Consider the following 16,056-nt stretch of genomic DNA (forward strand, 5'->3'; position numbering starts at 1 on the left):
CATTGAGTGGACAAAAACTCAATGAAGAGCAAGGGAGAAGGAACAGAGTACTTTCCCTAGAACGACACGTCTTTTTCCACAGGCATTTATTTCATTCGGTTGGACTTTTATTCTGTCCAAGGTGACAAATGTTTTCTCCCCTAATGGCCCTTTCCTGTGGGTTTTCTTTTTATTTCTTTTATTTCTACTGAGAAACCAAAGTAGATTTCACTGCAGTACTGGTACATTCCCGTTTTCCCTCTGCACCCTTCTCTGTTGGGCCGCATGACTGACGCACTTTGAAGTGTGAGGCACGCAGGACGTACTGGGGGGAGAGGGATGGGAAGTTGTGCCCCCATCTTCAACTTTCCAGTCTGTCAATTTGGTAGCAAATCGTAGTGTGTAGAAACCTAATAAGTGTATCCATAGAAACGGAAGTGCTAGAAAGGACTTCAGAAGTTACCTAAATGTTCTCCCCTCATCTGTAAGCAAGACCCCGCTTGAGCTGTCTGAAACTAATGAGAATCTATTTGCCTTCAAACCTAGGAATCCACTTTCCTTTTTAAACCTAATATAGATTTTCCTTCCTTAGAAACCTTGTTGTTGCGAAAGCCAAGGTAATTCCGGATGTCCTAGCATGATGGTGCATTCCTTCTTCCCTGGAGGGAGAGAACTTACTGGTCAGAGCCCCCTGTATCATCACAGATTCAGTTGCCAAGTGATCCTTTTTCTCTTCAGGAGAAGTGAACCCACTTTGCTGAACTTCTTCTATGAAATTGTATAATCCGGCAATTTGCGTAGCCTCACGGTTCTTTTCTGAGTGTCTAAAGATCTCTACGCTCTGCTTAAGTTTAAGAGTCCAGACTGATTGAAGGAGCATTAAAAATCATCTATCAGTGTTTGTCAGTGGGGCCATTTTGACATTTCGAGGTTGGGGGCAGTTCTTGACGATGCCAGATTATCCCATGCGTTCTAGAATGGTTAAACAGCCCAGTAGCTCCCTTAGCACCCAGTCACCGTGACAACCAGATTCAGCCCTCCTTCACATGTGCCCGCAGAGAGGACCGGGACTGCCCAGACTCCAAGCTCCTCACCTGGAATTGAGGATGCTGAAACTCGCAGAGTTGGATAAAGGGTGGGGAACCCAACTTTTAGCACTGGGAGCACTCTCTTCCCTCGCCATCACGCTTCTCTTCTGGGCTTACCTTTATTTCCCGGCAGTCCGGAAAGACCGTAACATGCAGTTATGAATTCTCTTTCGGAAGACCAGAATTTCTGGCTTGGTGTGTTAAAGGAAATCACTGGTATTTGATACAGGAACGTGGATGTGGGAAAGGTAATATCGGAACTCAGTGCGGGAAAATAGCAAAGAGAGGACAGTTCTGAGGATTTAGGGAAAAGACAGAACCTGGACCCCAGAGTATTGGCAGGGTTGATGTTACAAAGGTATTATTAGCTCGGTCACTGAGAAAGGAGTAAAAGGAGGGAAGACTGAAAACAGGTGAATAACAAAGGAATATTTCCTCACTGCCTTTTCACCACGTGCCCTACTTTCAACTCCCTACTCTATGTCACGGGCTTCCTCAGAAATTCGAGGATCCGTTTTGGGGGAGCTTAAAGGGCCCTTGATTGCAGCGGAATCTCTCTCTCCCTTCAATCCAATATCCCTTGCCTCACCTACCCTCCACCAGCATTTCTGTCTCCTCCCTCACTTGCTTATTGGTGGCCCCTACTTCATTCTTCAAGCAGAGAATGGGGAAATGACTTGATGACGTTTATCTTTCTGGATCCTTCCAAGGTCCCAAGGAAAGTTGTAAACTGAAAGAACGTAAGAACAATGGAGCTTTGGGACATTTCTCCCACAGAAGGTTGCTAAGGCTCTGATTTTTTGAGACATTTACCAAAATACAGGTACTTTTCCGAAGAAAACTTCTCACTCCCTCCTATTTTTTCTTTTTTGATTTAATGTTAAGAAGTAATTGAATTTACAGAGGTTCCTTATTAACAAAATAAGAAGAATTCATGACTTAAAGACACAATGCCAGCCAAGTAGGAAGATCTGGAATGTTATAATAGATTATACCTAATACCTGCCTTAATGTCTACAAAATAACACGCGATAAGTACAGAGATGAAAAAAATAGGGTCTGGACTAGAGAACTCTGCTTTCTAGTAAAATGAGGAATCCTACATGATAAAATGTATCGTTTATAAAAAGGCTTACATGCATGGAGAGAGAAATAACATCTGAGGCTTCCCTTATCTTGTGTTATTTAATTATTTAACGCTTTATGGCTGAGTTCCTCAGCCAGGTTTTTTTAAACATGGTGATTTTCCTGTTCTGTCTTCTTTTGTGCACAAGACACCAAGTTATATTTGACTTCTCAGTTTCTCATTTCCTGAAATGCACTACTAGCTCTATAAACATGGAAGAATAAATATTAGCTTTATGAGACCGTGTTCCTCTAGTAGCTGAAAAATAGCATATAATAAAAAATACAAGGATGTAATATTGAAAATTATAGATCAATATGCCCTCTTATTGTGGGTATATATCTAATCCTCCTGCGTGGAGACTACTTTTTTCAGAAAAATGTGTGCTGTGTAATACCACTCGTGTCTGTGATATATTTTCACCCCTCATATTTAACAATATATCTCACGACTGTTGCCTCACGAGTGAAACACTTAAGGCTTATTTACCACTATGATTTAAAAAAAAACAAAAACAAAAACCTCTCTGGCTCTTTGCTATTAATTCTAATAATTGCAAGTGATCCAAAGTTAATAAAATGTTTGTAAGTTTCCGTCCCACTCCAGTACTTCAGTACCCGTGAGCTCCTTGGAATTACGTTAGAAAATGCTTAATGGCAGTTTCGGAGAGAGAGAGAGAGAGAGAGAGAGAGAGAGAGAAAGAAAGAAGGAAGGGGAAGGGAAGGGAAGGAGGGAGGGAGGGAAGGAAGGAAGGAAGGAAGGAAGGAAAGAGAAAGAAAGAAAGAAAGAAAGAAAGAAAGAAAGAAAGAAAGAAAGAAGGGGAAGGGAAGGAGGGAGGGAGGGAAGGAAGGAAGGAAGGAAGGAAGGAAGGAAGGAAGGAAGGAGAAAGAAAGAAAGAAAGAAAGAAAGAAAGAAAGTCTTTGTGAGAGGTAAAAAAAAAAAAAAAAGTCAACTGTGGTCTTGAACAGCTAATCAATACTTTAAATGTCCAAATTGTTATTCCAAAATCCAGCCTCTAATTATACATTTTTAGCAGCAGTGAAAATGTGGCATCCATTAACCATCCCTTAAACCTCACATTTACACCCCATAAGGAAGAAAAGAGTGACTTACATGGATACTGTATGATTGAAACACTCTTTTAAAGCCAGAGGATTCAATATAATTATGTTCAGATAATTCACTTCCATCTGGAAATTATCATCCATTTGCCAAAAGTGCCACTGACTTATCATATCAAGGACAGTCTTTTCTTCTACATTAGCTCTCCATTGTTCCTCTTGCTAAAGATGGAAAATAATCAGCCTTGTATATTCTAGGCTCAAAAGTAAGAAAATTGGACTTACTGGAATAGTTCATTCTTTTTTTTTTTTCTTTTTTGGAATAGTTCATTCCAATAGCCTAAGTTTCTACAATATCTTTCTTTTAAACACCATAATTTTAAACTATATTTTTATTATGAAGTAGTTTAAAGCTATAGAAAGTAAAAAGGCCTATGTATCCACCCCTATATTTTAATATGTTGATACTATTATATTTTCTTTGGATCTCTTTTTTTTTTAAAGCAAAAAAAAAAATCAACATCCTTCCTATTCATCCATCCCCAGAAGTAATATTAACTATAATAATATGCTGTATATTATTCCATTTATATTATATTATATTATATTATATTATATTATATTATATTATATTATTATATCATATTATATTTATTATATATATTGTTTATGGAAATAAAAATATGTAGATATATATCCATAACTATCATAAGTCTGTAGATGTATCTATATGGAGTATTATTTTTAAGTTTACCTAGGTGAGATCATACTGAATGTATACCTTTGCAACTTGTTTTTCTTCAACATTATTTTTTTTATTTTTTAAATATTTATTTTGGGGGAAGGTGCACATGAGTGGGGGAGAGGCATAGAGAGAGGGAGAGAGAGAATCCCAATCAGGCTCTGTGCTATCAGTGCAGAGCTGGACTTGGGGCTTGAACTCACAAACCGTGAGATCATGACCTGAGCCAAAACCAAGAGCGGGATACTTGACCGATCGGGCTGAGTCACCCAAGCAACCTTCAACATGGTTATTTTTTTTTAATTATCTGTTAATATAGGGACATCTGGCTCATTCTTAGTAGTTAATTATCATGTAGTCTCCCAAACAAAGTACATCTACCTTCTCATAAAAGAACATTTACCAGCCTTCTTTTTTTCTGGACAACCATCTTCCTGCACCCATTTTATCATTCACGGTAGACACACAGGTTTACCACGTGGTGCTGCTGTATCCTGCCTTCCACAGAAGAGGTACCGGGAAGTATTTGTTCTTTAAAACATACTACAAAACCTTTTCTTCCTTCTTGTCAGCAAGCTTTTCTATTTTGGTTTCTTGTTACTGTTAGATGTGCCTTCATCCCTCCCTCCTGATTTTTCCGATGGGCAGTTTCCAATGTGGCTTCCATCTCACACAAGTGTTAAATGTGTCCAAACAGTGAGAAAAGACAAAAGAAATAGAGCAAAGACAAAGAGAGAATGCAAGAAGGAAGAAGGGATTACTTCCAACCCTTAGACGCTGAGGTGCAGTTGGTGTCCATGAGAGAGAGATTTTAAAGTGTATTTGCACATCAACATCTTGGAGGTCAGCTAGTTTTGGGAGGACTTTCCTTTTCCATTCGACCAACCAAACGTTTCCTTTTGTCTCTTGGTTTCATAACAACATTAGAAAAATGTGTGTTCGATATTTTAAAAAGTTAGATATGATGTTAACAGTTTCAAGATGTAAAGTTAAATATTTGTTTAGTGCCTGGTGTCTTCAAAAAAAAGGGCACTATCAAAAATCCTCAAAGGAATATATATGTGTACTTGTTTTTATCAGATTTTAGGGTTGTTTTGTGAGTGTTTTACCTAGTGCAGACTACATAAATCTTTTTGAATGGTTGAATGAATAAACAAGGTAATAAATATTTGTAGAGGTTACAGTAATAAATATTTGTAGAGGTTGTGTGGTCATTTGACTTGGAGGTATTTTAGCCTTCCTAGTAATCATCCTTCATTTACTAGAACACTTAACTTCAGCATATTTCGACCTCCTATGATTGAAAACTGAAGTCTAAAAACAAATGGAAGATCAGAGTTAACGGAGAGCATCAATTTTCGAGAGTTATTAGAATTAAAGTCTCTGTTTCGGGTTCCCAGATTGTTCAGGGCTATAAAACAAGGGTCTACTCCCTTAAAAATTTAAAAGCTGTGTATATAAGAGTTTATACCCTTCTCATATTCTGTTCTGTTTTGTTATTCTAAGAGATTAAAGCTTTTATTTTGGGGGGGGGGGGTCAATCATATTTTTGTATATGACTGTGGGCTGCCCCAACTGACACCACTAAAAAAAAAAAAATGCAACTTTGAAAAATTCAAGAGTGAAAGCAATTATTTCTAGAATTGGCAGAGCCTTTCCTGGGTTCAATTCTCACTCTTTTTAATTATTTATTCCCTTCAAGATGCTGGGAGTTATTATACTGTAAATTATCTTACCACTTGCCAAATGAAATTTTCTATATGAAAAGATTAATAAGTATTGAGAATTTTCTTTGGTCTCCCTTGCAAGCAATGTCCTGGTCTTTTCTGAAAGTCAAGTCTGTAGGGTTTTTTCCCCCTCGATCTTTATTTTTTGTAGTATTTGATGGAGTTCTGCTAAGCTAAGATTTGGGCCAAGTTTAGCTTTCAGCAGACTTTTGTAACTGAGTATAAGTCTTCAGAAAATAGAGTTTCTGTCAGAAATTCTTGCTCACATTACTTATAGCTACTGTGCTGGGCATCACCATAACACTTGGACTTTCCTGTATGTCTAGAATCAGCAGGGAAATGCTTTCGATCTTAACCCACATATGTTTTTAAGTAGGGCTTGTTCTAGTAGTCCAGATATTCCCAATATGAGCTCTTTAGTGCTATTTTCTAACATTAAATTATGATTTTTATCAGTATCCATTGTAATGATAGACCTGCAGATGGCCTCAGGTTCTCATTTGGCATGTTTGTTAATAAGTGTGGTGGAATTTCCAATAAATCGTACATCCTTTATTTCGGCAGATTTTACTTTAGGAAGTAAAATGTCTGCTCTGTCCATCTGTGTGCCTCCAAGTTGTTGTACTGGGACTCGACTGAAATTATCACCAAATCTGTAGCCTTCCTCGCCTTCCTCTGCAGGCTCATTCTCTCAGGAGTGGGGCAGCTCTGCTCTGATCGCAACCACAAAGATGGGAGTTGCAGAAGAAAATGAGGAAATGTGCCCGGTAGTAATGGGCCTACTGTCATCCCTTTATATTTCCCTTTATATTTCTTTTCCTTTACTTTTATATTAGAGTCCATAGAATTAAAAAAAAAAAAGGAAAGAAAGAAAAATAGCAAGGCCATCAGTGGCTTGGCAGAAAGACAGCTGGTCATGATGTTGGATTGCAGGTTTTTCAAATATAATTTGAGAAAGTATCTGTCAAAATTTGAAATGGAATGGGAAAACAGTAAAAAACTATCAGGAGTTTGGTTCAGATGAGAGGATCATCAAGTTCATTTCGAGTAAATTGAAACCTAAATTTGGATTCCTCAATAAGCAACTGTGCAAAATGCAAGGGGAAATAATGCATTATTCCTAAAAGTGTTGAGGACAAAATTAGGCTAACAAGTCTAGGCAGAAAACAAAACTGGTAAGTGTTAGGAACCCAGAAAATCTGTAAATGTCAAGTGTGCTCTTACCACCTGAGATATAGACATGAATAATTAAGGACAAAGAATTCCAAGGATGCTTTTGAAAGAGACAAAATTAACATGGGGAAAGCTCCCTAATCTGGGTGAACCAGAAAGAACACACTTGTTGAAATCACATGATGTTTAATCTCAAGGACAGTTATATAAATACAGTAGTATAAGCTGTTGGCTAGTGAAAGCCTCAACAACTGTTAACAACACAACCCTCTCCATCCTGCTTCATGAATCCCTAACTTCCCCCTAATCATTTTATTCTAAGATGATCCACACTGGGAGGAATTAACAGAAGTTTGGCCCTTGACCATTCTACGCCATTTGTATTATTTTAGAAAACAGTATATTAACCTAAAGTCAGTGGTAAACTTTATTTGAATATAGGTCTCAATATACTTCTTTGACAAATTTATTCCTATTTAAATTGAACCGGTGTTTCAAAATTGCAGGTGTATTGGTGGTGAGACCCAGGAAGGTGATTTACAAGTGACTGAGTCTTTTCATTTACGTGTAACATTTTATTTCCCCTCAACAGTAAGGTTTCACTCAAGGGAAAGAATAGTAAGACATTAAAGTACAGGGCACCTGACTCACAGCTTGTGTCTCCAGTCAAGAAAGAGGTCATAGAGAATGGACCTCGCAGCCCCCCAGCCCAGACTGATAAGTGGGAGAAAAAGATAAGGGCTGGGAGAGGTGATTGCCTACCAGCTTTCTCTTCCCTAGTATCCCAGAATTTGGCATGCAGCCAGTGTTTCTTTAGCTTTAGCTTCTATTGATAGCACAGGATTTGTGTGTGTGTGCGTGGGAGCACTGGAGGTAGGAGAGGGAGTTCCTTTTTAAACAGACACAAGCGAACGCCATATTTTTATGAGAAAGTCATTTTTCTAAATTCTTTCCTGAAAATATGGACAACATTTGAATAAATACTATAGGCAAAAGTTTTCCAGATTAAAAAGTCTGAGACCATTTTTATTCAGTCGAAATGTTTCACGCACACAAAGGAATGCTATTTACTGAACAATGCCATCCCTGTTAGAAATTCCATCCTAAATTTTAGCCGAGAAAGTGTAATCCCAAAATAAAGATGAGTTAAGGGAATGGAATGTACTTTTCCTTTCATTTAAAAGGATTTCCTTTGTTGTTTTAAAATCCTGGGTAAAAATCGATTAATCACCCTTTCTTGGAATTATCATAAGTATGTATATTTGACAACCCAAGAAACAGCAGTCATAAAATGAAACAACTTTCAGTATTCTAGAGGTCATTTTTCTTATTTAGAGACATCACTAAATTGCAGTTTAGTAAAAGATATCACATTAAGAAATTCCACTTGCGTTTATAATATCCATTTATAAAAATATTTATAAACACGATAGAAAATACAATTTATAAAAATGTAATTTTACTTATACACTTCTCAGCAAAGATATAACCCACATAAATTCTGCTACCTTCCTTCCTGAGGATTTCTGTCATTTATGAAAATACGCAGTAGCTTAATCTGTTGATGAAAAATGCCAAAATTGCATTTTTAAAGTGAATATTGAAAAAGGACGTGGCAGGTATAGACAGTACTATCCTCTTAGTTTTACTGCATTTAGAACTTTTTTTTTCTAAGATGACCTAACCCAGCTTCATTTTCGTTAAGTCCTGGAGGGCAATGCTGAGAACTTTGCCCAGAGTGGGCTGTGATTGAAATGTTTACTGAACAAATAAATAAGAAAATTAATTAAAGGTGGCCTACAAGGGTGAATTTCCAAAAACCCCACGACTTCAGTGGGCTAAATACCAGATGGGAAGGGTTTGGGAGACATAATGCTACATGTTCTCGTTTTATGCTTCCTCTCCAAGGACTCACTCTATTTATTGCCGTGGCATCTGGCAGGCTTTCTTTTCTGGGCCCAGCATGCTCCATGCCGTGTGTTAGTGTTTTCCTGGAATGAAAGTCAAGGAAATACCATGTCTAAAAATATGCTTTATGGGTTTTCAAAAATATAGTATTTCCTTTCTACTAGCTCATTCACTTTGAGGTCCTAATAAATGACATTTATGCATAGGAAAAAAATCACAGTGAATCTGATTTTATCTACACAGCAAATATAACAATTGCGTTCACAAAATGTGCAAACGTTGTCCTCCTCTTCTGTTTCTGAGACGTTTTATTTTTGTGGGTTTATGGCCACAGGCACTCCATGCTCACTGAAAATAGTCCCTAAAACATTTACTCAGTGCTTCTTTATGCCAGGGACTGTTTTTCACATATATCAAGTATAGTCCTTTAACGATCCTGTATAGAAGGTATTATTTACATTATTTATCACTCACATTTTATAAATAAGGACATTTAGATGTAGACTATCTAAATACCTTGCCAGATTCACATGACTGGTATCTTACAAGCTTGGTGGGGCTTTCTTCTTTTGATTTTTTAAATTCATTTATTATTGATTATGAAAGACTCCGTTTTTAAAGATAGTTTTGCAGCATTTTACTGTGAATATGTTTACCCGTACTGTGAATATGTTAAATTTACAGTGAACACTCATATCTCCACCACTCTCATCCCATCCCTCTGTCCACCCATGAACCCATCTTCTTTTGGGACACATTTTAAAGTAGGTTGTAGACATCAGCACCATTCCCCCCCCCACACACACACAATCCTTTGGCTTATATATCATTACCAGAATTCAAAGTTTATGATTTTTTTATAATTGTTTTCTTTTTGGTACAATATGTTTATATAAAATGCATAGATCCTAAGTTTGCATTTTCATGAGTTCTGACAATGCCTACCCTTGTGCTACTCAAACCTACATCACCTCAGAAAATTCCCTCCTACCCCTTCCCCACAAATCCCCAGCCCTCTTCGACCACCCAGCGTAAATGACTTCGAGTTCTAGAACTTCATAGAAACGGAATCATACGCTACCTACTCTTTTGTGCCGGGTTTCCTTCACACAGTATGATGTTTTTGAGATGACTCCGTCCCCGAGTTTATCAGTAGGGCATTTCTATTTCCTGCTTAGTGATACCGTGTTATATGAATATACCACAGTTTATCCATTCTTCCTTGGATGGACACCTATGCTTGACATCCCCACCAATAACGAATGATAGTTTTAGTTGTTCCACATCCTCAACAACATTTGGTATTGTCAGTCTTTCGAATTTTAGCCACTCTGGTGGGTTTTTAGTGGTATTTCCTTGTTATCTAATACGTGTTTTACTTGATGACTCGTGTGGAAACCTTCTTTATGTGCTTAGTGGCCATTCGTAGATCTTCTTTATAAAATGTTTATTAAAGGGGCGTCTGAGCGGCTCAGTCAGTTAAGCGTCCGACTTTGGCTCAGGTCATGATCTCGCAGTTTGTATGTTCGAGCCCCATGTTGGGCTCTGTGCTGACAGCTCGGAGCCTGGAGCCTGCTTTGCATTCTGGGTCTCCCCTTCTCTCTGCCCCTATCCCTGCTCATGCTCTGTCTCCCTCTCTCAAAATGAATAAACATTAAAGCGTTTTTTAAATTATTTTCCCGTCTCAATATTGGGTTGTTGGTATCTTTTAAATATGCGCTTTGTAACTATTTCTTAACGGTGTCACTCTATACCTTGCCTATTCATTCTCTTAATGATGTCTTTTGATGAGCACAAGTTTTAATTTGGGGGGGGGGTTGTAATATTACTGTTTTCCTTTTATGAACACTGTTCCTTGTATCCTAAAATAACTTTATCCCCAAAGCAAAAAAAAAAACAAAAAAAATCTATGGCTTCTTTAAATAGTTTTCTAGTTTTATATTTAGATTTATAATCTGTATTGAATGAACTTTTGTGTATTATGTGAGGTCAGGGTTGGGCTTATTATTTCCTGTATACGACATTAAATTCTTCTAGTCTTGTTTGTTGAAAAGACTTTCCTTTCCCTAATGGAATGACTGCCTTCATGCTATTCTCAGAAATTAAGTGACCATATAAGTGTGCCTCTATTTCTGACCTTTCTATTCTCTTCCATTTATTTTGATGCTCTCTATGCTAGTACCACACTATACTGATTATGGTAGCTTTATAGTAAGTCTTCAAGGCAGATGGTATATGCTTTCCATCTTTGTTCTTCTTTCATAATATTGGTTTCGATCTCCTAGTTCTTCTGAAATTTTACATACATTTTAGAATTGGCTTGCCAGTTTCTAAAAATGATCAGCTTAGTGGCGTTGTCATTGGGAATATGTTGAATCCAAGCCTCAACTCGGGAAGAATTGAATATCACCAATAGCCTCCCAATCCATAAGCATACAGACATTCTTTCCCCAATTATATAGGTCTGCTTTAACATTTCTCAACAACATTTTGTAGTTTTCAATGTAAAATTCTTCTATGCCTCTTATTTCATATTCCTCAGAATTTTATGTATTTTTAATAGTTTAGGTGAAATTTAGTTTTTTATCTCCTAATTGCTTACTTTGAATACATAAAACTATAATTATAGTATTGTCCTGATACCAAAATCAGAAAAATATAAGAAAACTACAGACCAATATGCTTTATGAATATAAACATGAAAATCTTCAACATAATACTAGCACGTAAAATTAAAAACCACGTACAGAGGATTACGCACCATGGCCAAGTGGGATTTATCCCGGGAATGCAAGGTTAGTACAACATTCAAAAGTTAGCCAATGTGGAACACCATTTTAATAGAAGAAAAGGGCAAAAACGATATGATAATTTCAATGGACATAGAACATTTAACAAACTACCTTTCGTGATAAAAACATTCAACAAACTAGAAATATAAAGAAGCTTTCTCAGCCTGATAAAGGATAGCTATGAAAACCCACAGCTAACATCATACTTACCGGTGAAAGACTGAAAAAGTTTCCCACCTAAGATGAGGGACAAGACAAAGATACCTGCCCTTGATACTTCTATTCAATAATATACTGGAGGTTTTAGCCAAGGCAGTTAGACAAGAAGAAAAGAAATAAAGGATGTCTGGATTAGGGAGGGACGAATAAAATAAACTGTATACAAATGGCACAGTCTTATATGGAGAAAATCCTAAGGAATTCACACATACACAAAACTATTGGGGCTAATGAGTTCAGAAAGGCTGCAGGATAGATCAGTTATATTTCTCTACGCCAGCAATGAGCCATCGAAAAAATAAAACAGTTCCATTTAAAATGGCATTAAAAAAAACCCAAAATGCTTTGGCATAAATATAACAAAAGAAGCATAAGATGTGGACAGTGAACACTGAAAAAGATGGTCAAAAGAAATCAAAGATGACCTAAATAATTAGAGAGACGCAACATGATCATCGAAGACCTAACGTTGTTAAGATGGCAGAACTCCCCAACTGTATCTACAGATTCAAAGCAATCCCCGTAAAAATCTCAGCTAGCTTTTTAAAAGAAATGTATAAGATGATTCCAAACTTTCTATGAAATACAAGAGACGCAGAATAGCCAAAACAACCTTGCCAAAGAGAAGTGTTGGAGGACTCACTCCAGATTTAAAAGCTTACTACAAAGCTACAGTAATGAAGACTGTGTGGTACTGGCAGATGGATAGACAGATGGATCAATGGAATAGATTGAGAGTTCAGAAATAAACCCATACATCTATGGTCAATTGATTTACAGAAATGGTGCCAAGACAACTCAATCGGGGGATAATAGTCTTTTCAGCAAACAGTCCTGGGACAACTAGATGTTCACATTCAAAACAATGAACTTGGACCATTACTCGCCGCATACATAAAAATTAACTCAAAATCAATTAAAGACTTAAATGTAAAAGCCGAAACTATAAAAAATTTATAAGGAAATGTAACTATAAATCTTCATGACGTTGGATTAGGCAGTGGTTTCTTAGATACAACATCAGAAGCATGAACAACAAAAGGAAAAAATAGACAAATTGGTCCTCCTCAACATTAAAAACGTTTAAGGATACTGTAAAGAAAGTGAAAAGAAAACCTACAAGGTGGGAAAAAACATACTTGCAAATTGTATATATGGTAAAGGTCTAGAACCTAGGATATACAAAGAACTCTTACAACTCAGCAATAAACAGACAAATACTCCAATTTAAAAATAGGGAAAATGCTGAATAGACATTTCTCCAGAGAAGATACACAAATGATCAATAAGTACATGAAAAGATGCTCAGCATCATTAGTAATTAGGAAAACACAAATGAAAACTACAATAAAATACCACTCCATACCCACTTGGATTACTATAATAAAAAAGGCAGATGATAATAAGCGTTGGTGAGGAGGTGGAGATTTGGAACCATTTTTCATTTTGGCGGGAATGTAAAATGCTGCAACCACTTTGGAAGAGCTTGGAATTTCCTCAAAAAGTTATTCATAGAGTTACCATTTGACCTTGCAATTTTACTCGTAGGTATAGACCCAAGAGAACTGAAAATACGTGTTCACACAAAAACTTGTACACAAATGTACATAGCAGTAAATTCCTAAAACCCTAAGTATAGGAAACCCGAACAGCTAATGAATGGATATACATGAAATGGAATATTATTCAGCCAAAAAAAGGGAATGAAATAAGGGCGCGTGGGTGGTTCGGTCGGTTAACCGTCCCACTTCAGCTCAGGTTATGATCCCACAGTTCATGAGTCAGAGCCCTGTGTAAGGGTCTGTACTGACAGCCTGGAGCCTGGAGCCTGCTTTGGATTCTGTGTCTCCCTCTCTCTCTCTGCCCCTCCGCTGCTCTCTCTATCTCTCTCTCTCTCTCTCTCTCTCTCTCTCTCTCTCTCTCTCTCTCTCTCTTTTAAAAATAAGCATTTAAAAATTTTTTAAAAAGGGAATGAGATATGGATACATGCTACCATGTGGATGAACTTGGTAAACAAAATGCCAAGGGGAAGAAGTCAGACACAAAAGACCGCCTATTATGTAATTCCATTTATATGAAATGTTCAGAGTAGGCAACTTCATGGAGACAGGAGGGAGAGTAGTGGTTATCAGGGACTTGGGATAGGGAGTTAGTGCTAATGGTACAGGTTTTCTTTCTGGGTGATGAAAATATTCTGAAATTAGATAAGGATAATAGGTGCACGATCTTGTAAATATAACAAAAACCATTCAACTGTACACGTAAGAAGGGTGAAATGTGGTATGTGAATTATATCTCAATATAAAAATAAGACTGCCCTGTGATGTTATAAATTTACTTACTAGTTATAATTATTGTTTGGTAGGTTTCATTGGATTTTTTAATATAAACTATGCAAATAGGGACAGTTTTGTTTGTTTCTAATTTTTACCCTCTATTTCTTTTTCTTACTTTATTGTAGTGGTTGAAGCCTCCTAGACAGTGTTGCATAGAAGTGGTGAGATGGGGCATCCTTGCCTTGCTTCTGATTTTATGAGGACTCTTTCATTGTATTAAAAATTGAGTACGATTTTATCTGTAGGATTTTCAGTGATGCTTTTTATCAGATTGGAAAAGTTATTTTCCATCCCTAGTTGGTTAGTGTTTTATAATAAATGGATGTTTAATTTTTTCAAAAGTTTTTTATTTATCCATTAAGTGCCTCATATAGCTTTTCTCTTTTAGTCTTGCATCTCTCGCTTTATCTTACACCCGGTACCAATGAAATAGACCGTGAAATAGACAATGAGGTAGAGGATCCCGCAGAAGCTTCTCAGGACTAGAGCTACATGTGGCAATTGACATTCCTTTGAGTGGAACCACTTACGTGTTTGCACCTAAATGCAAGGGTTACTGGGAATTATAGTCTTCCTGTGTGCCCGGAAGAAACTTGAAATGATTTGGTAAAAACAGAACAATTACAGTGATGATAATGATAAAAAAAATGCTGTTATACTTATGTAGCACTAGGTACTATATAATTCATAAGTCCTTTTCGTTTTCTGTGCTTTGTTTTAGAATTCAGCATGTATCTGTCAGTATTAACGTTGGATAGGCTATTGCCCCTGATCTTTTGCTTATTCTTCATGCATCCCTGGCCTTTTCATCCAGTCCCAAAGTTTTCCATCTTCCTTATTGGGCTTACGACCCTGAAATTCACTTCTTCATCTTGGATAACTCTCTTCAAATCCAGAACCGTATTCCAGGATGCCTTCGAAGCATGTCCACGTGGATGTTCCACTTAAAATGTCCCAGACTCAGTTATTTCCTTCCCAAACCGTTTCTTCCCAGTGTATTTTCTAACTCAGATAAAAGCACACCGTGCTCCTAATTATTTAATCCACATTCGTGTCTGACTTCACTGTCTCACTTCTCACATTTAATCACTTCTGTGCATTAATCTTCTAAAACCCCTCTCAAATTGATTCCTGCTTTTGTATTTCCATCGCTGCGAGAAGGCCCTTCCCATGTGGAAGGACGTGGAGCATCCTTCCAAACACTTATCCTTACCTCATCTCAGGATAACATTTCTAAAAATATAAATATAATTGTGTTACTTTTATGCATGAAGTAACTTAATGACCTTCTCTTACAATATTTATTTTTAGGCTTTTTTTCCTATTATTTTAAAGAATGGAAATCTGTTTTCAAAAAAAAAAAAGGTTCAGATACTAGAGATGAACAAAAAATAAATAGATGGTGAGAGCCAGATTTCTCTCTGTCCGGCATTTGCAGGTAAGTAAGGCGGGAAGGCTGGAAAGAATGAACCCTTTAGTGCAGGACTAGAGTTGGACATGTCAAGTACGAACTCACGTTTAGCCTAATATATATACAGATGGACAGATACAGGAACAATTGTAGCTATAGGTGAATACCTGGGCTTGAACGTATACATAAATTTCCTAGCTCTTTCTGCTAACAGGGCCTGGGGCCAGTGCTGTCCCAGTGGCGGCTAGCATACTGATGCCCAAATACTGGTTTCCTAAATGGCATCTGAACGTTATCCTCCAATGAAAAGAACTGTGAATGTTGGGAGAAATGTCTGATTCTAGGGCTGAGGCAGCAAAAATACAGTATAAGCCTGGAGCATTTGGTATTCCCTAAAGCAATAAAGTGCTCAAAAGACAAAAGAATGGGAGTATGTCAAAGGGATAGAAGAGATGACCTAAAAAAGTTCCCAGTGGCCGAAGCTTGAACAATTT

General features: G+C 37.2%; 1 protein-coding gene across 5 annotated transcripts in view; it reads left to right on the top strand.

Moving 5' to 3' along the window:
* Window positions 1–16,056, top strand: part of ENOX1 (ecto-NOX disulfide-thiol exchanger 1) — a 552,986-nt gene that overhangs the window by 280,912 nt on the left and 256,018 nt on the right. The gene's annotated exons all lie outside the window — the stretch shown is intronic.

The sequence above is a fragment of the Prionailurus viverrinus genome, chromosome A1, assembly GCF_022837055.1.
Source record: "Prionailurus viverrinus isolate Anna chromosome A1, UM_Priviv_1.0, whole genome shotgun sequence".
Taxonomy (NCBI): domain Eukaryota; kingdom Metazoa; phylum Chordata; class Mammalia; order Carnivora; family Felidae; genus Prionailurus; species Prionailurus viverrinus.